Source organism: Drosophila novamexicana, unplaced genomic scaffold (genome assembly GCF_003285875.2).
Source record: "Drosophila novamexicana strain 15010-1031.04,08,12 unplaced genomic scaffold, DnovRS2.1 tig00000193-arrow-pilon, whole genome shotgun sequence".
Lineage (NCBI taxonomy): Eukaryota > Metazoa > Arthropoda > Insecta > Diptera > Drosophilidae > Drosophila > Drosophila novamexicana.
Window position 1 is genome coordinate 2232839 of NW_020824787.1, and position 21418 is coordinate 2254256.

Consider the following 21418-nt stretch of genomic DNA (forward strand, 5'->3'; position numbering starts at 1 on the left):
TCGATTACGAGATTACAAACATATACAAAACATTTACTCAGACGAGCGCAAACGACGACCCGAAGTAAACGCTTCTGCAAAATGGTTTTTGCCCACAAATCCTCTGCATTATAATCCTTCAGCTGTGGCAGCATCTGTTGGCCAGCTCATAATGCATTATTGACCAAGTCTGTAGATAAACGAGGCGACATTCAGCTCTTAAGCGTTCACAGATATAGATATTTTAGCATCTTTATATCTCTGGTTGGTTTCGGTTGTTGTTTTCTTCGTTATTTTAATTTATGCAAATTTTCAACATACGTTTTTTGCTTTTGGCTTTGGTTTTATCTTGCGTGCATCATCATTTACAAATTATTTCTTTTGGAGCCTGGGAAAATGCGCATAATTGTTTGGCTTTAAATGTAAATGAATTTCAATTAAAATTAAACACACTTGCACACACAGAGGCGCGCTGATCGCAGATACAAGATGTATGCGGCAGACATATGCTAATTGCCTTGAAGACTGTTTTATGTTTTGAATGTATTATGCCCTGTACAACACTGCGAGTAAACAGGGTTGCATGTGCTTGAAGAAGAGAGCGAAGGACAGTAAAGTCCATAAAAATCTTTTAACAACTCGCTTGATTTTCGCTTGGCATTCATTGCTTACTTCGCTTAGAAGGTAAAAAACAATAAGCTCTACTAAAGAATCTACTAAACAGTGTGATGTAAGCTTATTTTGAATGTCTTCGAATAGTTTAAGAACAGTGTAAGAAAACTCCCTAAAACAGAAAATGTTGGTAAGTTGCATGTAAAAATACAATACAGGGTATCTGTCAATCAGGCAATCGGGGATTAACCTTGTTTTCTATTTTTGAATTTATTTATTGTTCTTGTACGTAGATTTCTCAAGCGTTTGCCAATTCCAAAGTTTCGGCTGCGGTTGCCTAAAGACACGAATTAATTTGAAAACTTCACAGCAAAAGTTCTCAACGATTTTTGTTGTTGTTGTTGGTTTTATTTTTGGGTTTCACACATAATTTTTAAGTAATCAATCGACTGTCGTTTGTTGTGGCCAGCGCCGCCTACTTTTCGACTCTCGCCCACAAATCGATTAAGTTAATTGTTTCGGTTTTGCTGGCACAATTTATAAATATTTATGAATTGTCTGCTATGTGACTTGCTCATAAATTCCATTTGTAATCATAAATCACTCAGAGACATCTACACACACACACACGCACACACACATACACATACACACACACACACACACACACACACACATACACACACAGGCTATAAACTTTACTTGGCAATTGCTTCAAAAAGTATTTTTGTGCAAAAATTAACTTTTCTGCATAGTTTTTTTCCGAGTGTTGCCAAATATGCAACCGAAATGGAAATAAAGTTGTTGTTCAACACTCTCACACACACACACAAACGCACACACTCACTCACGACTTATTCGCTGGTAAAATTTGCGTGTTTTTTAAGCGTAAAAGCAATTAAAAAACTTGTACAATATTTTCTCATAAAACAAAAGTTAAGCACACTGGCAAAAAAATGAAAATGTACGTTAACCAACACTCAACACACATAACGGCAGCAAAAAAAACTCTGGCTATATGCCACGTTCTGGTCAGGCAAAGGGCAACCCAGAGTTGTGTGAAATCTCATTCAGCTGTTCTGGCCAAAAGCGTCAAAGCGGCAAAAAGCTAAAGCTGTGCAATGAGGGCGATGGGGGCGTGGCTGCCTGCATCAGCGAGCAGGAAGACAAGAGTGAGTGTATGTGTGCGGGGGGGTCTGAAACTGTTTGGTGGCTGCTGTTGCTCTGCTCATTTCATATTGATTAACAGCAAATCCATCAGTGTCATTGTGGCCAGGCTCGAGCAGAGGGCTCCAACTCAATTCAGCTCATCAGAACTGGCTCATTTACACATTACAATGGAAGCAGAAAAACAGAGAAGGGCTCGGAAGGGGATGTCAGTGGATAGGACTGAACTGCAACAGAACTTAACATTAACAGCTCGGCTGGTGCCACTGGCTGGGGCCAATGTGTGGGAAAACAAAGGCATTAGAAACTCACAGCAGTTCAACGGCTATAGCGAAGGGTGGCTAGCGATGGTAGGGCGGAGGGTGGGGCCAACAACAAAAGAGGGTCGCCAGGTGCGAACGTGCGAAAACGAAGCGAGTGAAACCCCTTTGCATAAACTTGACTTAATTAGCTGTGCAACAAACTTGGCTATTTAAACAGGTGCTGAAGTGTATAAATAGAGGAAGAGCTGGTGCAAATGAGATGGGCGTGCGGGGCAGCATTAGTAGAAAAAAGGAAGGGGGGGCGGGGGCAGCAGCAGAGCAGTAGCCCAGGGCGTTACTCAATTGGTATTTGCTATGCGCACAAAAAAGGAATAAAGTTCGAGCACCGTACTGCAGCAAACGAGAAGTAAACAAAAAGGAATCCATTCTAAAACAGTGTTCGAAAATAGCCAATGTTTATTTAAGGTTAGGTAAATATTTTAAATTTAGTTTAAAACAATTTCTAGAATATACATTCGTATATATATATATCTAGGCTAAAGAAACTGCTGACAACGCACAGAAAATGAATATAACAAAAAAACAATAGCAAAATGTTGGCAGTGTGGCAAAATGTCTAAGAATATTTTAGGGGGAGTAATTTTTTTTTTTATATTTGTATTTTAAAGCTTATTTCTGTTGAAACAAATTCTTTATACGGATCATAGACACTAAGGCAACTAATAAAACAAGCGAAATTAGAAGAACAGTGTTGTAAAAGCGATTTATATTCAAATGCTAGGTTCTTAGGGCAACTTCTTTAGAATCCACTGCTCAACCTCCAGCATTGAACTCTTCTGCAGCTCATGCGCCGTATTATTTAAGCTCGTAAATGTGCCAATTACGCCGAATTCTTGCAATCTGTCAAAAGTCTCGCGACCCCATTGAAACTTGACCACTTTGTCGTCTGTGCCATGAAACATGCGAAGCTCTGGATGCGTAGATTCCGCCTCGAGCGACTCATAGACCACTGACTTGCGATTGAGAAAGGAGGAATGTGCAAATACGCCCGCCAAATTCCGGTTCACGTGGTAGCCCGTGTGCAGCGCCAAGGCGCCACCCATCGAGAAACCGCCGACAATTATGCGACTGTGTGGTATGCCTCGATCGACTTCATGCTGTATTAATTGCTTGGCTATATCGTAACTCTGCGACATGCTACCCTGATCCTCCTCGGCGGCAATATCAACGGATTCGCGATTGAACCACACCGTAGACATCTCGCCATCAAAGGGCGTATACTCTTGCATGGGTGCCGTGGGAAATACATATTTAATATGCGACCCGTTGAAGTCTCTGCCAATCAAACCGCGCACCCATTCCAGCACATTGGGGCCCGTATCGCCCGAGCCATGAAAGAATATAACACTAGCGCTGGGTTTGCGCATTATCGAAGCCATTGTATCTTGTGTTGATAAGGATCAAGTTCCTTAACTTCTCTATTGCTCATAAGTATGACAGCATGAACAAAGAGAAAAGTAGCTATGATTCGGCCTAAAACACAGTTTAAGTAGTCTATGTACTTAGCAAATCTACATACCAAATAACCAAGTATTTGCTGAGTTGTGATCATGCGACACCTGCATATCATTTGCTTGGACCTTTTTGGGGCAAAGATTGCGATGGGCTAGTGTAGGGAAAGAGAGCTGATTTCAAAAAGAATTATTGAATGCACTTTGGGCCCGAATATTATCAACTGCTCGGCTGCGCATTTGTCACAGCATTTAATTGGGCCAGCTTTACCGAGATTGTGTGAGGGTTGGCTATCGCTTTCCTAATGGTTCAATAAACAATGTTTATGGCGTGACATCTTTCACGCAAATGTTTTTCGGGGGCTATCATTGCTTCCCGAGCGAAGGGGGCCTATTAGAGGCGTTCACCTTTTAGCTGACCAGTTGGAGCTATTAATATTATCTATATGGCCGGTCAACAAAGTCGCGCTTTTCAAAAGTGCTTCAATAAATTAAAACAAAATAGAATTCGGCTCGGGAATAGACCGAAAAGCTGTCAACCTATATAAACTTCCTATTTGCCTGGAAAACCCAAAACGCAGACACTCAATAAAACAGCGGCGGGGGCTTGTATGTGTGTACGGGGAGGAATGCGGCTTAAACTGGAGCAAATGCACGACAACATCAACATTGTTGCTGCTGTTGTTGTTGTTGCACAGTTTTTGGCAGCCAAAGCTCTGACCAAAACTAAAAACTGGCGGCGACAACGACGCACAATAAATTTTCCAGCTCCTGTTTGCAGCTCTTCTGCTGCTCGCCGCTGCTGTTGCTGTGCGTCAAGTGACCCACATTTTTTTTGGGGTCGCTGCGCGGCTTGACAAGGGTTAAATAACAATAACAAAAATAAAAAAAAAAAAAACATTGTAGGAAAACATGACCAGCAACAACAACACGACGAACAACACGCGAGTCTCTCTGCGATGTAACAAAATAAAAGTTGGCTGCATTTCACCCCACACACACACACACACACACACACACCCATCTTCGCCGTCGCCGCCGCTGACCAACTGACCCGTCCAGCTTGTACACTACACGATCCGCTGACCTGAACTGTCCCCCCAACACCCATGCAGTGTCTGTGTTCATATTGTGGGCGTTAAAAAACTCACGCCATCTGAACTAGTTAAAGTTTAAAGGTGCGCAAAAACTGAACTAAAACTCAACTCGATTCGAGTTGAGCGATTTATGTTTGTTGCAAACTGAAAAGAAGTGTGAAAGGATACAAGTTGAGCATACGGGGATTATGAGGAGTAGGGCGGCAAAAACAACTCACCTTTGATTACTATCAAGCAACTCTCAGTCTAACTTTAAGAATATGAAAACAATAGCTAGTCCCTTGATTGCAAAGTTCATAAGCTGGACTATTAAGGGGCGACCTCTGAATGGTAGAGTTAAAAGTCAGAACTTAATTGGCCTTATTTTATATATATGAAATGCGCTTAAACCTTAAAACAAATTTGTTTTAAAATTCCATTATTTAAATTGTTATAAATTGCATTTAAATAATGTAATTACTTAGGTAATTATCAGAGATTTGGGCCATGAGATTCAATACCTTGATTAATCACAACCAACTAATTAATGAATGCCTAAGAAATTAAAAGTAATTTAACTTATATATCCGGAATAACTGTCGATTGTTAATTATATACAATTATATATAGAATATGAATATAATGAATTGAGTAATTGCAATTACTTAAGTAATTAAAGCAGAGCTATGTGCCTTCCAATTTTATTTTTTGAGTAATTGAACTGGAGCAAAGTAATTACTAAGGTAATTTCAAGTAATTATAAAAGATTTTTGACTTGGGATTCAATACCTTTTTTAAATTGTAACGGACTAATGAGAGTACTTAATGAAAAGTAATTAGTCTTAAATATCAGGAATAACTTTCAGTCTGACTTTGTAAATCCTTCGGCTCAACTACATGCAAAAGTCTACAATATTCTTTTCTATACATATTTGTATGTATTATTTATTGTAAAAGGGTCAAAGATGCCCTTATGATTATTTAAGGGTGCAAAGCTCACACCTTGCTGCGAATTGTAAGCAAAAGCTGGTGCGTGGCTGGTTCAGTGAGCTTCAAGCTGATGTTTCATGCTGGGGCTTGTAGCGGGCAGTCAACGGGCAGGCAGCAGCTGCTTCATGTTGCCTGCCACTCGCATTTCGAAATGCCTTTTGCCGTATCCTAAGCTCTTGATGGCCGCCGTCTGGGGGTCCTTTGGGTGGCGGCAGAGGCAAGCAGCACTGACGTGGGCTTAAGCCGTTGGCGCTGTCCGTTTCTGGCCAGGCAGATTTACGCACGAAATGCGCTTGACTGCTTCTTAGGCATCACTGCATCCAGTCCGTCAGAGGCGCCAGCCAAAGGGGGGTATCGAAATTGCGAAGTGTGGGGAGAGGTTTGGCTGGGTTAAGCTCGACAGGCAGCTGAAATTGCAGCTGGGGAATTAGTTGGGCCAAGGAAATGGGCCATTTCTTGGGCGTTAGCAGAACCAGCTGGCTGCAATCTGAGCAAGTTGATTATTTTTTAAAGCATATTTTAGCAACAACTACACCAGCTCCCTCCCCTTGCCTGTGTCATTTTTCTTCCAGCTGCTTTGCGTTGTAAGTCTCAGCGTTAAGTTGGCGCTAAATTAAAAACTTTTGCATTGCATATATTGCACGAGTGAGCGCGCGAAAGAGAGAGAGAGGGAGCACAATAGGAACTGGGGGGCTGAAGCAGTCCCAGCTGAGCGTTGTAATGCAGCTGGAATAGGGGACTCCAGCGCACCGGGGGCATTGCTGGGATACTGTTGCATTTTTCACTTGCTAAAAAAAAAGGAAAGGACGAAGAAGCAGAAAAACTTTTGCGCGCTGTTTTCGCCGTTTGCTTGTTTTGGCTCAAAGTTTTTAACTTGGCTTTTGCTGCTGCTGCTGCTTGTAAAACCAATTCCGAGGAAAATGAAAGTAATTTTTTCCATTTTGCATTAAAATATTGTACAATATAGTCAAGCTGGAGACTGGGCAAAGCAGCACAGCGTTGGCCGCGGGGGAGGGGGAGGAGTGTTAACAGCGGTACCCCCTAAAAAGCAAAGTAGTTTTACTGTTTCGCTGACAGCTACAAAATGTTTGCCATTTCAAATTGCAATGCAATAATACTTAAAATTATCATAAAAATGCAGCGGGGATGTAATAGTGCGCGGTCGCGGCGTGGGGGGTTGCACCTAGTTAAGTTGAGATGATGAAGAATTGTGCAAAAAAAAAAAAATGGGGCACCATTGCGTATACGCAATGTGCAGCGTGGCGTGTTTATTTTTGATTAAGTCGCTGCTTCGAACTGCTTCAAAATACCAGCGCAATGCCACGTGACTCAGCTGAGCTGGTTCAATTGAACCGAAGCTGAAATAAGTTTGCTTTAGTTTGAGTTATTTTCAATACAATTTTATCTGACAACTCAATACGTATGCCACACATAGTTAAGTGGAAATGAACTGGATCATGAGCCATCATAGTTTTTACCCCTTTCACTTTGAACGTGCGCGAGCATAGACAAAATTTGAGCTGGTTCTTGAAATTAATCAATGTTTTCTTTACTAAGAGATTCAAATGAACCGGTTCCAGTTGAATTTGGACTATTCTGATATAAGCTTATTGTCTATTCATTTTGCTTTTTAACAAATCATTCTCGCAAAGCATTCTTTTAAACTAGTTGTGAACCTGAACAGTTTTGCTCTCCAATTGAACCTTAACCAAGATAGATATCAGTACATTTTTTTCTTGCGTGAATGAAAACACATTTGTTTAGCTTTTTTTCAAAGCTTGTGTCAATTCGATCCAGTTTATTAGCTGAAATGGTTCTGGAACCGAACCACCTTAAATTCAGCTTGAGTTTGATTTTATTTCTTTTCAGTTTAAACTTGCTTTAGTTTAAAGCTAAATTTCTTGAAGCGTTAATTCAACCAGACTCCAACTAAAAGTCTGTGGCTTTATGAGCCATGCCACGCCCCAACCCGCCTATCCTCTGCAGTCGCCCACCCACTTAGCCAACACATGGCCGCGACTCACTTGAAAAGTTTTTCCAACTGGCAACTGGCGAATTGTTATGCAATTTGCAAATCGAAAGGCTGCAAACGAGTGACTGCAACTGCAACTGCCGCTGCGGCTTTCAACTCCGCGACAAGCCAATCCCCTGCCCCGCACGCCACTGAGCTTCGCTCTTGGCTCTGTTCTTTGTCAGACCGCGCGCGCACATGGCTTTTACGTTTTTGAGACCTGGCAATTGTTCACCAGAATCGCGAGGTGAACACGAGGCAAACAGCGCCGTTGCATGAGTAACAAGCGTGTAATTCCAAGCCAGCTGCAGCTAAGGGGTAGTCAGTAAAGGGATCGGTAGGTGGAGGGGGAGGGGGTGGGGTCCAGCCAGTCAGCGCTCATGACACATGAGTAACCCACTCCGCTTGGGCTATGCTTTGTGGTCTGCGCTACGTCCGACGTCCCCCATCTCGGTCCAGTGTCAGACTCAGGCTTTGGCTCTCTGTGAGAGCTGTGAAAATTTATGAAAATGCTAACAAAACATGAGGGCAACAGCGCTGGCACAGCGTGGGCGTGGCAGCTGTACAAAAATTAAAATCGCGTTGCTGCGAAAAAAAAAAAAGAAATAATAATAACAAAAATGGAAAAGCCAGCAAAAGGAAAAGTGCAGCTCGTAATCCGTCAGCTGAAAAAAAAACCACAAAACAAATGAATGAAATGTTCAGCGACAAGCGCTTACTGCAGCAGTAACAACAAACAGTGGACACTGGACATTCAGTTTATAAAAGCTGCTGCAAAGCATATTTCAAGAGAAAGAGCCAGAGACAAAGAGACAGCGCCAGTGAAAGAGCTGAAAATGAAGACAAACGGTTGGGCAGTTGTTGAGGTTTTTTTTGTTGCTTTATTGGGGCAGCTACCCGACATATTTGTAGTGTCATTCTTGCCAAGATGCCGCAGAAACTGGACAACAACAACAGCAACTGCAGCATTCATACTGTGGACTTAGCTGCTAAGTCCTTGCCGCGACCCAAATCAACAGCCCGCCCGACACGAACCCCACCCAAAACAACTCCGTTTCGGCTCCTTTGGCGCCTTTTGCTCCTTGCTCAATCTCAACACTCGACTTTGCTCGCCGCGATGCTTTATTTTAGATATACGTTTATTTTCATGAATTATATTTACGCCGCCAGCCCATCTGCTCTTTTACAGCATCTGTGACTCTGTAGTGTAGCTATGTATTTTTCTTGGTGCTGCTCTTTTTGTTTTTGCGATACCCTGTATTCCATTTGCAAACGGTCATGCAGGGCCTATAGGTGTTTCCTTAAGACAACTCAAGTGTCAACTCTCAAGAGGCTAGCTTAATTTAAAGCGGCGCCTGAATGCATTACAGGGTAGCTCTCAGTCAGCACCAACCCACACAAAGCAGCTCTAACATATCTTGCTGTGTTTTTTATTGCATACTTTGCGGCATTTCGTTTGTGTAACTCATTTTTTGCGGCTTGGGCGAAATGTTACCCAATGTTATATTCGGCTTCGTAAATACATACGTATATACATATATATTCCTTGAATGGGTCACAAATTTGAATGCAAACATTTGGAGTGTGCGTGTGTGCTGTCTGTGTTTGTGTGGCAGCCACATGAAATATGATAATTCATTACACGAGCGTACAAAGGCAAAATAATGCGCAGGAAAATAAAAAATAAAAAAGAAAAACGCCGACGACACTCACTCAATTGTATCTTATGCAAATTGCCAGTGATTTTTCCTTTTTCCTGTTTCCTGTGCTGCTGCTGATGCTGCTGCTGCTGCTGCTGCTTAGCACACGACATGTCTCGTGTTCTTTGTGACCGACAAAGCATAAAGAGAAAAGCTTGAAAAACCCAGCACAAAGCAGCCAACGAAAAACATTGTGAAAATTCTCGTGTAACATACGCAAAAAGAAAAATTGTGAGACACGCATTTCCTAAGCTGTTTTTTCGGCTGGCGCTTTTGTTGTTGATTTTTTCCAATTGCCAGAGTGAAAAAAAATTGAAACATGCCCACAAAAAATACATACAATTATTATAATATTAACAGCTGCAGAATTTTCGCGGGAGTCGCGCTAAGCATTTTAATTGAAAGCAGAGAAACTCTTGTTACATGCATAAATTATCAAATGAAAAGAAGAAGAAAAAAAAAGTGTGTAGATAATTTATTTGCGCAACATTTTTGAAATTTATGCGAACCGAAAAACAGATGCGCCAACGCAAAGCGAACCAAATAAATGCATATATTATTAATAATATTATTCACGTGCTTATTATTATTGTCACAGCGAGCCAATCGCTGTGCGAAACATGAGATGGCCCAAAAGAAGAAGAAAATTTATATTTATAAAAAATAATTTATATATTTTTATATATATATGTGCAATTTTTCAGCATTAACAATTCCAGAAAACAATACCAAAGTAATAAAAAAAAAAGTTCTTTAAAAAACAAATTTAAACATAACTTTTGTAGATGTCATAAAAACACAATTTCCACATTTTCCGGCTAAACGAACTACTGACATTTTCCTCCGCGAAATTTCGTTAATTTTTTTACATAGCCTATTAGCATATTATTTTTCTGTGTGTGCAAAACTGTGTTTAAATGATGTTGCATAATTTAGCATATTTAATTATTCCATTATTCAGTTTAACAATTACTCAAAGCCCTTTATAAAGCAGCTTGAAACCCGATACAAAATGTTTGATATGTATTATTTTAGGGTTTTTTGCTGCAAATCGATATCTCTTTATAAACTTGGGCGGAGACTGTTTTCAACTTTTATATTTGAGTTTTTACAATGACTTGAAATGTGCAACATATAGAAAGAGACATCGGACAACTATATCATAAAGCTGCTAAAGGAAAGATCGATGGAATAGAGGGATCTGGTATGACAAAATATTCCGCACATATCTGCAAAGGCAAAGAGGCTTCCTTTCTTGCTCGTTTTCTATTTTAATCTGTAAACGATTATCAACATACTTACATCTTATATTATTAAATCTCTTTGGATTAGTCTTTCTTAATTCATGAACAACTTGTAGAACAGCACTTGAACAATTTAGTTACTCGTAATGCTTAATATCATAAATGCCATTCGCTCTGACTCGGGCACTCATTAAGCTCAACTAGCTGCTGCTGCTTCTTCTTGTCGTTTATCGCTTGCTTCATTTGCAGCTCAGCAGAGCTCAGCTGCAGCTCAGCGCCTTGCTTAAGCTGCCAATTAACAGCATGCCCCATTGAGCATATGAAAAATGAAGTTGCAAGCAAGTGTGGCGCATGGGTCATGGTCGGTCTTTGGTGACGCTGCGATGAGTATTGCAAATTATTTTCGAACAAACAAATTGGCAAATTGGCAGCTTAAGTGAAATTTTCGCTGCCGAACAGCTTTTGTACTCTGCTATTTTCTATGAGAATTTAAAATGGTTAATAAAGCAGGGTATATTAGCAGTGTGCCGGTGTATGTAACAGGCAGAAGAAGGTAGCTGGGTTGAACTAAGTCGACTTAACTCCATCTTTCCGTGTCGAGAAGCTATTACTCTTATCGATATGCTCTTCCATTAACAAATCATCGATAAGACAAGGTTTTAGTTGGACATCAAACAGTATTAGGTATCTCTTATAGCATACACAAGCCAAGCGCTGTGTACAGGGCATCTTACAGTCGCGCACTCCCGACTACACATTGGCTTGTTTTGCTCATGTTTTTATTCTTTGTTGCTGCTCGTTATCAATCAAATCGATGTTGCAAATATATTTTAATTAGCCGCGTGTCAATTGCTCAACTGTCTGGCCAGCTGCTAATGAGAAAATTGTCCGCCAACCGCCTTCCTCCCCTGTCACCCGCAGCACGGTAGCCGCACCCGCTGCTGGCCCCGCTGATCTGTCAGCAAATGTGTGGCCATTGAAGCTGCTCGTAAACTTGGCCCGGTAAGCCCAAAGAGTTTTCCAGCCTGCTCGGCTAACCCGTCCGCTAGTCCCGTCCTTTTCCTCTTCAGTGGCTCAACTAGGTTTCGTGCTGTGGCTTTTTATCGCTTTGCCCGCTGCACTTGGGCAAACAAAAGTTTTAGCCTCGACGACAGTAGCGGGTCGGGCGGTTGACGGGAGGGACAGCTCTGTAGCTCTGCAGCTCTGTGGTTTATTTGTTTGGCCAGCAAACTTTGCTACCTTGTGCGCACTCGTATCTATCTGGCAGATACTTTACTGGCTATTTCTTTTCTGTTTTTTTTTTTTGTTTCTTAGCCGGCGCAACTTGGTCCACAATCGATGAAGCGTAAATGTTCGAAATGCTCAGATATTTCCTCTCAAGTGGCCAGCGGGCGTAAAGAAAAAAGAAAACAGCAACAGCCAACTTGTTTTTGTAGCTCGTGCTTTGGTCATTACTTTGGGCAAGGCGAGCAATGCGTCGCCGCAGCTGGCAAAAGATACTTTTGTATCTTACAGATTGCCTTTGGGTGTTTTCACTGAGTAAATTTGTCTCCACTTCTTGCTTCATGCTGCATGCTGTATGTGCGCATCGGGGGATTTGCAACGCCAGCAGCACATTGTAATAAACTGTAAGGCCTTAAGCTGCCCCGCACCCTGCCAATCTAATCCCTCTCCTCACACTCTTTTTTTTTTTTGGTTAATTTTGTGCAGAAGCTGCAATGCAATTTTTATAAATGAATTTTCGACGCGGTTTTTGGTCTTAAAGTCTAAAGTTTATTTGAAGCAAAACTTTTGCGCGCCACCTGCTTGGTTGGGTCGGAAGGGTATAGAGGGGTTGATGGCTTTGGGGCGGGCAATTGGAATATGATAAGTGATGTGCCGCCTGCCCCAGCGAGAAGCGCCAAAAGTCAAAAGTTTTTTGCGTGCCAAAAGTGAAATTGAATTTTGCACTGTTGATCGAGTGATACAGCCAGCTGAGGAGCGCAAAAAGACAGAGCAGCGGAGGGAATAGGGACTGCAGGATTGGAGGGCATGGCATATGAGTTGGGCAAGTCTTTGACCAAAAAAAAAAAAAAATAGAAAACAAGTCAACAGCCAAGCGTTTGAAAAAAGTTCTTTGACTGCGTTTTTCGCTCTTTTTTATTTATTTTGGTTGTCTTTTTTTGGCGGCTTGCCGTTGAGTGCAAAAGTTTGGACTGCAGGGAGACGGTTTTGGGTGGTGTTTGATGTTGCGTGGCAGGGTGGCAGGGTGGTGCGGTTGCAAGCATAAGCATGCATGTGGATGCCACAACCAAGTGGAATTCCGGGCAAATACACTCGGGATAATAAACGAAAAGCTGCCAAAGCGCGCTACCATTGACCCCATCCGACTGTCAAATGCCCTATAAAATGGTGTTTGACTTTAATGAATATGAATCGAAAATTTTTATTAGAGATTACTTGTAATTGTAGAAGGAATCTTATATATTTATATGAATAATCACAATATTTACAATATTTCAAATATATCACGAATGCTCAGATTGTTACAAAATAATTTCCAAACAACTAACTTGAGAAAATTTTGATTATTTATAAAAATATTTAATGGTATCAAACTTTTTTGAGTATTTCATTTGTATTTGAAATCTTTCAAATATTGCAAATATTACATAAAAACTGTAGATATCTAAGTTTCATAAGCTAATACAGTATAATATATATTTAATAATAAAAAATCGTAAATATTTCGTTTAGCAAAGACATTTTCTTAATTTTATTAAAAGACAGTGTATAGTGTATAGTCGCATATTTAGCAAATTCTAGCTGTTTGTAACACAATAAAATACTTTTTGTAGCTCTCTTGATAGAATATACATATACTACCTGCGAACTGCATAAAAATTTTAACGTGAGCTGTGCCTTTGAGCGGCTTAACTTTACGCAAAAATGGCCAAAAACTACAAAAAAAGAAGAAAATAAATAAAAAAAATTGCAGTTAATTTACAAAATAAAAATTGCATCGTTAGTTGTCCTCGTGGTTCGCGCCACTCAACAAGTGTTGGTAAAAACTTTTTGCCGGAATAAATACAAAAAAAAAACCCAAAAATTGCATTTGCTTTGTTGTTGCCACTGTAAAAGACGGCGTCTTGTAAACATGGCACGAAAAAAAGAGAAATACCAAGCCAAAAAATAAAAAATAAACGAAAAAACAACAATTCGAAAATGTAAAGAAAACAGAAAACATTTTTTGGGGGCAAGTTTTGAAAGTTGCAACTTATCTGTTGTTGCTACTCAGGCGGCCAACAGAGAAAAACTTTTCCAAACGGCGGAGTGCGGAGTGCAGCCCACAAAAGTTTCTTAAGCCATGTTAACCGCACACATTCGCACTATCAACAACAGGAATGGGTGTCTGTGTGTATGTGTGTGTGAGTGCTTGAAATCATGTGTGTATCTTTGCTGCAACTTGGACCGGTTTTTCCACTTTTGCCAAAGCAATTTGGGCCCGTTTCGGCGCTGCATACAAAAAAAAAAAAAAAAAAAAAAAAAAAAAAAAACGCGCTGCTGCTGCAATGTTGCAAAGTTTTCAAGTCTCGACTCGACTCTTGACTCTCGACACGACACACGAGTCTTGAGTCTTGAGTTTTTGGGTGCCCAGAGCAAAGCACATCAGTGCATGGTTCGACGAGGGTCGCCAGCTTTCTCAACCCCCCACCGGCTCCCTGCCGCTGTTTTTTTTTTCTGCATTGTCATGCAAAAGTGGTAATGAAATAACGGCACCTAGCTAGCTAGCAGAACAACCAGCCGCAACCCAGCACAGTTCATGCCCCAACCAGACCCAGGCCCAGACGCAATGCATTCAAAGATCTGGGCACCGCAATCTGGCAGATTTCGCCTCCCCACCTTAACCCATTGAGTGCCAGAGTGCGAGGGAGCGAGGGTGCGAGAACGCGCCCACAGATGCAAAACTTTTGTTTGTTTACACTTGCGAAATAGTTTTGATAATGCGAGAGCAGATAGTCGAGCGAACGAACAATTTCTCAGCTGCTGTTGTCAGCTGAAAATCAGACTAAAAGTTCACTTCTCAAAAGCAGCTGCTGTTGTTCCAACCGAATTAATTAAAGTTTTAAAGTTTTTACTTAAATTAACAAACTGCAATCAATTTTTCATTTTTCTTTTCTCTTTAATTTTTTTTCTTTTAAAATTTGAGCTGCGAAATTTCAATTGTTGTGGGGGTTTCAATGTTAATCAATGAGTTTGTTTCTGAGGTTCATGATATTGTTTTGTTTTTTGAGTCAAAATTTGTGCAGAAGTTTATTTAACATTGTTGTCTTTTGTTTTGATTTAAACTTTGATTATATTCTATATTTTTGTTACAACTTTTATAAGAAACAAGCTCTGAGTTACATGCATTTAGCACAGCAGCACAAAATAAATGTATTTTACTTGGCAAAGAAACGATTCTTTAAAAAGAAACGTTTACGTTTAAAGGAGTTTTGCCTTACACCTTTCCGGAAATATGTATTGAGAGATCTCTCCGAAAGTTGTTAATATTGTGTATATTTCTGATTTCCTATATCTTTCTGGAAGATATATGTATTTGACTTCTTTCACTCTCTCTCTGACTCTCTCTCTTTTTCTCTCTATCTTACTCCCTTACTTTGTCTTTATTTAATCATCTGTCTATCTCTCCCTTTTTTTTAATGACCCATCTATCTCTTTTTTTTCTCTGTCTCTTAAGTTCTCTTCATACCTTTATTTCTTACTTTTTCGACGAGCTATTCTCAGAGTCTTACAAATCTTGTTCTCCCTCTCCTTGGTATTTTATATTCAACTTTGTCTGGAATAATATTTTCGTATTTTTTTTCCTACCTTTATTTTCTTCTACTGGCAAATTATTCCTACAAATTATTCGTACAATTCAAGAATTTTGCAAATTTGCAACTTGCAAATTAACGGCAGCTGAGTTAAGTACTTTTTAATTTGTAAAAGGTTATTATATGACATGCGATAATACAATTATAAAAAATTTAAATAAATAAATATGTTTCACATTTATAACTAAACATAAAAGAGAAGAAATTCCTGACTTTATCTTGCTTGACAACTGTCGCCTAATGGGTTAAAATGCATCTTCGTTTAAACGTTGTCAGTTTTGTTCCCGCCCCGACTACTTTCTCACCGAACCACTTGCTCCTTCTCTTACCCCCTCTTGCTTCTGCTGTCTCCTAAACTTGAAGTTGGTCGTACCTTTTGCCAGTTGCACAGCTTCTTCTTGGCTTTTACTTTGCCAAAGCGAACTTACAACATGGCCATCAATATTTTTGCTGCTGCTGCTGCTGTTTCTACTGCTGCTGCAGACACCCACACACACACACAGAACAAAAAAACACGTTTGCTGCACCCTAAAACTACCCTGCTGCTGCTTGTCTCCCCCGCATTTGCCGTGGCCTTTAAATTGCAATCTTCTTCCGTTTCGTTGACTTTTGCTGCCTCGGCAGACAGCTCCTTGGGTCTGTGACTGCTGCCAGGATAAACGGGCGCAGCTTAAACAGATAACATTCATTGTTACACCCACACAGACACACACACCTACACACACACACACAAGCCCACCCACACACATACCTTAGTCATAAGAAAATTATGTTGCATTTTATGTGCGCGCCATTGCAGTGCAGTTTTTATCGACTCGATTCGCCAGGACTTGACTCTCTTTATGCCTGGCCAAAAGGCAGCAGCATACATATACAAAGACATTAAAGGCACCCCAAACTCTCTCTCACACACACACACACACACACACACACACACACACACACACACACACACACACACACATCCACACACACTCAGACTCGTTCTAAGCAGAGATTTGAATTGGCAAAGTTTTTGGTGCATTGCCCAAGTCGAAGAGAGATTTGTTGCCACTGGCTAAATAATAATAAGACATAATCCCATTTGGCTTTTGTATATGGTGTGTCGTGTGTGGCGGTTGCTTTCTTCAAGGATAATATTGCATGCACCACACAGACAGACAGGCGTCCATCCTGGCATTCAAATTTTGTAGCTGCCCAGTGATTGGGATTATTTTCTCTTAGATCAAAGACAATGCATGAGCCTGTGGGCCATTAAATGGCAAAAATCTATGCCAAATTACATTGTAATCGAGCGCAGCTCAAACACACAAGGCACACACACATGCACACACACACACGCATGCACACAATCACTGTTTGGTGTGTTCTTACGTTTTACGGCCAAATTCAATGCTGGTAATTAACTTTGAAAATCCAATTATGGCAAAACTTTTACCAGAGTTTGTGTGAGGGTGTGCATGTAGGCGTGCGTGTGTGTGTGTGTAAACTTGTAAGTGTAAAGTGTTGCCACACAGCAAGTGTATGGGTGCATTTATAAGTGATATGCAGAACATGCAATTAACAAGAGCAAATTCACTCGACTCACTCAGTGCTGCCTATGTGTATGTGTGTGTGTGTGCCTGTTGTTGTGCCAGCGTGTGTGTGTGTGTGTGTATGCGCGTGTGTGCCTGCAGCTACAAGCTCTGCTGAGCTCGACTTGCTCGTCTCGTGTCGTGTTGCCTTCTGCTCTTTTTTTCCTGAAGGCAGCCACACACACACACACACACACGCACACACACTGTAGCCGGCACAGCACGAGACGCCCACTTTCAGCTGCTGCTGGCAATCTTGGCAGCTGCAATTTGGTTAGCCAGCTTGCCCCACCACACCGCAGTGGCCTGTTTGCCCGCCTTCCTTTTATTGTTTCCATTTTAATATAATTCTCACGTAATAATTGCGTTTGAGCAGTGTCAAACTATGCCAACAAAAGCAGACGTGTGAAAGGAAGACTCTAGACTTTAAAATGTAGACTGTAGACTCTGATCTTTGGCAGACCCCCTTCGTTTTGGCCACTGCATCCCCGACTTTGAGAGTCAAGCCAAAAGTTTTTGCAAATTTTCATGCCAACTGCCTAATCGCAGTAGGCACAATGCATTCATTGAGAAATTACGCGATTTTTGTGCAAAATTTGTTATTGTGACCTTTTTTAAAGCTGCATTTCGATTGATGTCTACTTAACACATTTAGATTGAGTAAAATTATACATGGTCGATGTGGTACAAATATATTGTCCTATACCTGTTTCCAGTTGAATAATATGAATATAATTATTTAGCATACCTCGAAGATTATATTAGCTGGATACACCAAACTTGATATATAGATTCTCGTTTCGTATACACAGACTAGGAATATTTATACATCATCTTTATCTTATAGCTCCCACGGTAACAAGGGTTAGAAGGTTACAAAAAGTCAATTTTGTTTTAAAAAAAACTTCTCGAATTGTAAAACAAAATCCTGATGCAAGTTCAGCAAAGTTTTAAAATGTCTTCTACACAAGTTTTTAGTATATATACTACGAAAACGTCTAAAAGTATACTACAACATTCGTGGGTTTTTAAATAAATGTTTGTAAAGAATAAGTCTGGAAATCTGGCTGTGCCACGCAAAATACTGGGCAGCAAAATAAAAGCAGACAACTTAAAATAGCCCTTTTAATTTAGAAAGCATTACAAAATTGTCTGTCACAGAACTAAATTGATTCTAAGGATCTTCAGTGAGCTCTAGTATTCATAGAAAACAATCTAGACAACTTTTATTAAGTTCTTGATTTATATATTCTATTCTATTTTGGTAATTGGCAACATTCTTTCTGTGCGCTTTGTGGAGTTCCTTTGGCTGGCTCGTTGTCAGCTTTTTGCAGTACTTAATTTGATTTCTGCATGAGAGCTTTAAGAATTTCTACTTGTTATTCATAATTCACATTCCTGCGTATTCCTCTAAAGAAATGCCTTGGAAAACTCAAAAAAAAGGAAGCTTAATGCGGATATCATCTAGTTAGCTTCCAGCCCCCTCAGTCTACTTGTTTTTTATGTACAAGGGGCATATCCTTTCTTTGCAACAATTTTGCAAATTTGCACCGGAAATTGAATTTTTCATTTGCGTATCCTGCGCAGCCATTTGGTCGACATCTTTTGCCAGCGCGCCTCTCGGTATTTTATTATTTTTAATTTCCCCGTCAGCAATTATAAGAAATTTTTCTTCGACTTCATTTTGTATAATGATAATTTAATTAGCTGCAAGTGCCTTTTTACCGTTTCCCAGCTCATTAACTGCACTTAACTGGCGCCCGACGACTTTTCATGAATTTTTAATGACAGGCCAAACGTTCCACCTCTCGTCCCCATCCAACAAACCATCCACCCTGGGCTTCTTTACGCCTCGGGAGATCTGTCATTCACAACAACGCAAACTGGCAGGCTGGTCGGCAGGACTCGGCTGGCATTGTGTATCGCTTTATATGTACATGTCAATTAATGTGAAATTGATAGCATTTGGAAAATTTACTTATATTTTTGCATATGTCAATATTTACATACCAAGCTGCAGTCAGCCGCGAAATTTATGTGCAAACAGAATTGTATTTGGTCCCATTATTTTTTTGCGTAAATATTTGTGCGCGCATACACGTGGCGTATGAGTAATCAGTCAGCTGAGCAATAAAATGCGTAGGCATTGGACATATATAACAACGAGCGAGGATTAGCGAGCGTACAGACTAGCGAGTGATGCCTATGAGCAGCACAGTCAACAAATTAGACCTGAGTCAGTGTGTACAGAGCAGCGAGTTTAAAGCTGCGAATTGGAAGCAACGAGTTGTGAGCAGCGAGTATTTATGCACGCAACAAGCAGATTAACAAATAAAATAGTTAAAGGCAGCGAAAGAGTCGTTTTAAGAGCGAGTATTAAGCAACGAGTAATAATAAACAAGTATTTAGCAGCGATTGCAAAGTAACACAGAACGCAACGAGTGCAAAGCAGAAGAGCGAATGCAAGGCAACGAGTGGGTAACGAACGAGTATTGAGCAGCGAGTGGTAAGCAGCTAGTAACGAGTGCCAAACAACGAGCAGTAAGAAGCAAGATGAAATAGTTCGTAATGAGTAACTTTTTAGCGAGAGAAATGTAACTATTTTCCCGCAGCGAATGTCAATAAGGCGAGTGATAGACAAAGAGTAGTGAGCATCGTCCAGCAACGAGTGCACTTGCTGAGCGCCAACAATTCGTTTGTCGTTGTAATTCTGGCAATTTGCCTAAGTGCAAACGAATGGACGCCTGGACGCCGCTGTCGACTTGAAAGTTTTAATTAGAAACGCAACTGCGAAATGGAAGACTAAAGGACTAAGAGGGCAGTGCAGCAGGCAGTCAAGCGAAATGAGCAGACAAAATGCGTTGACAGACGATGTGAAAGGAACAACGGCAAAGGCAGCGGCAGCGGCAGCGAATCTCAACGAGGCCAGCGCCAAAAAGTAACTTTAATGGCAATGGTAAGAATAAATGAATGGGGGAAAGAAAAAAAAGAGGAATAAAGATGGCAGAGCGCACAATTTTATGTGGCACACCAAACTTTTGACATAAATTCGTAGCGCCAAAAAATGAGAACTGATGCGTCCAGCCAGATATATGGCGAGAGAGTTGCCACCTTGGCGGCATGTTACTTAGATACAATTGGCTAAGACGCTGCCAGACGACTGTCAAATTAATTTTAATGCGATTTTCATGGCTGTGTCTCGCATAACTTTTGCGGATTTTAACGATTATTGGCCCTAATGTGAATGCAAGCCCGCAGATACACTCGACACGCGAACAGCGCGTGCTAGAGTTGCCAGATCGCCCGCCAGCCTGACTAGCTGCCTGCCTGGCTGCCAGTTTGCCACCCAATTGAAACAATCTTTAAATTTAGCACATGCCGGCGACAGGCGGCAGCAAATGCACAAATTTATTGCCCGCCGCTACTTGAAATTGCTACTGGAACTGGCTTAAACGCTGGCTCATGCATATTTGATGCCAAATATAAAGCGGCCATAAATTCAACTCGAAATTTACGCAGCAAAGTAAAAGTAATGCCAGAAAAGAAGTCCAAAACGGGGCCACGCACGCACCTATGTACCGAGAGCTGGGGACCTGAGAACGTTGTCGTTTGATTTCTTATTTTCCTTTCCATTCTTTTTTTGTTTTTTAATGTGAAGGACAGAGACTTGGCTGTCGGAGCTTAGTCGTCATCATATAAAAAGAAAGTTGCACCGAAAATTGTTTATTTTATTTTCTTTTACTTATTTTTTATTTATGTTCTTGCTGTTGTTGTACTTTACCTTGACGGCATTGACAAGTTGAGCGTTTGAGGCTTACCTATAATGGTTTATTAAAAATTAAATAAATATTGCGGTTCTGAAACTCGCCGGTAATAACAGCTTGAACAGGCGCCAGGGGGAGCATGTGGGGTCCAGAAGTAAAGCTTCTTATGTTCGACAAAATTGAAAAGTTGTCAATCTCTTGTGGCGCACATCAAAAAATATAAAAAAATAAGTTTCAAATATGCATAAAAAAGTGCCAGAAAAAAGGATCATCAATTTATGAAAAAAGCTTAAAATATGGTATAATGCATATTTTAATATTATATAAAATTGGGAATTAAACAAAAAATTAAAACATTCGTAAATGTTGATCATATTTATATGATGAGTTTATTAAATAATATATATCAATTGTTAAGTAGTGAAATAATAATATTGAATATTATTTAAATAACTTTTGGGGTATTTATTAATAGTTTATTGACAAGTTTTTGTATTTTTGAGGTTATCAAAAGATATAAATTTAATACAGAATGATAATATTATATATAAAATTATAAATAAAATATATATATTATTATTATATTATATTATATTATAAAATAATGAAAATTAAATGAAATGATTGAGTTGAATGACACAAATATTTATTATAAAATTTAGAGCTGCATG

At 40.2% G+C, this 21418-nt stretch overlaps 1 protein-coding gene and 1 pseudogene across 1 annotated transcript in view; one reads left to right on the forward strand and one right to left on the reverse strand.

The window, feature by feature from the left end:
- The window catches only part of LOC115758354 (hemicentin-2), a gene marked incomplete at its 5' end in the record, with an annotated part of 108191 nt that overhangs the window by 35511 nt on the left and 51262 nt on the right, over window positions 1-21418 (forward strand). The gene's annotated exons all lie outside the window — the stretch shown is intronic.
- LOC115758355 lies at window positions 2698-3509 on the reverse strand (annotated as a pseudogene).